Here is a 1488-nt window from a genome sequence, read left to right on the forward strand (position 1 = left end):
AACGGTCAGAATCCCTGAGCAACTGAAATCCATCCCGGCTTACCTTGGCAAGCCCATGCTGAAGCTCAATCACTGGCTGCGGATAGTACCACTTTGAATCAGCTAACACACCCATGCGAGCTTCATCATGTCTAATCTGAGAATTGAGTTGTATCCTTGGTTTAGTTGAAACTAAACGGAGGAAGCTTCAATCTATTATTACTAGGGCACCAATAACCTTGGTTCAAAACTGCTGGTATGAATGGTTGTAAATGCTAGATACATATAAAACGATTATGAAGCTTCCAGAGTCGAAGACATACTCAAGCTCAATCACTAGCCGCGGATAGTACCACTTTGAATCAATGTGATAAGAGCAGCAAGCATACCCTAAAACCTAATTATTATAACTTAAATTAGTTGGTCATGAGTTGGTCATGGTCACTTTGAATTATAACTTAAATTATAACTCTGTCTGTGTTGACCGGAAGACTTTCTGGAGTCGTCTCAACTCTCAACATAGCCGGTCCCAAGCCCGGGTAAAGGAGGAGGGTTGTGGTAGGTTTGGCGAACCAATGTAAAAAGCTGCCATTCTAATGGAAATAATGGAAATGGAAATGAGTTGGTCATGAGTCCATGTATTTTGAAGCTATAGGCATGAAACTGGTAACAAGGCTCATCTATTGAGGCATTACCTCAAACAAAAAGTGAGTGATGCGCCGAGAGGAAGATGTAGCACTCATCAAGCTCCATGCTTGCTGCGTCCTTGCACATGATAGATATCCTTGCAGAGGTCAAATCAACAAGATTACTTGTAGAGCTGGGAGCTTGGTGATATCGTTGCGCACGCTTATGGCATGATGGACAGCAGATTGGCCCCATTGAGCTTGCGCACGGGGAATGCAAAGTCCTTCCCGTTGGCGAGCGGTAAAAGGCGGGGAACCTGTTGGTGGCGGCGCAGGAGTTGTTAACCTGGTGGCGGCGCTCTGAAGGCATGCCCAGCTGTAGCATGCCTCTACTCAGCCCTCCCCGGCAGCTGCAGCATGGGAGGTGTGGCTGTCCAGTGTGGGAAGTAGGGCATGGCGGCGGCTTGGTGGGGTGGAATGGTGATGAGGTGGAGTGCACGGTGGCGCGGTCCAGCTATGGCATGGGAGATGGGAACAATAGCAATGCGGTGGGGTGGCGGAGAGGTGGGGTGAATGGCAGTGCGGGTGGGTTGGAAACGGTAGCTGCGAGGGGGTGTCGCATGGTAGATTGATTCAATTGGTCTAGAATTCCATATCGATTTCAATTTGGATCAGGAGATTAAGAATAAATTTAAATTTGGTGCGTATAGATGGATGGCTCAGATTATTTGTGTGGTGATTAGAAACTCTATTTTTATATTAGTATGGATATGTTGGATGCTCCCTTGCTGCATTCACCATGAGTCCAGCTGCCTTGCTTCTTGCTGCTTGGCCAGTTCATTAGTCGTTGGATACTTGCGGTATGCTGCAGTGATGTATGTGG

This window comes from Panicum virgatum, chromosome 7N, assembly GCF_016808335.1.
Source record: "Panicum virgatum strain AP13 chromosome 7N, P.virgatum_v5, whole genome shotgun sequence".
NCBI classification, from domain to species: domain Eukaryota; kingdom Viridiplantae; phylum Streptophyta; class Magnoliopsida; order Poales; family Poaceae; genus Panicum; species Panicum virgatum.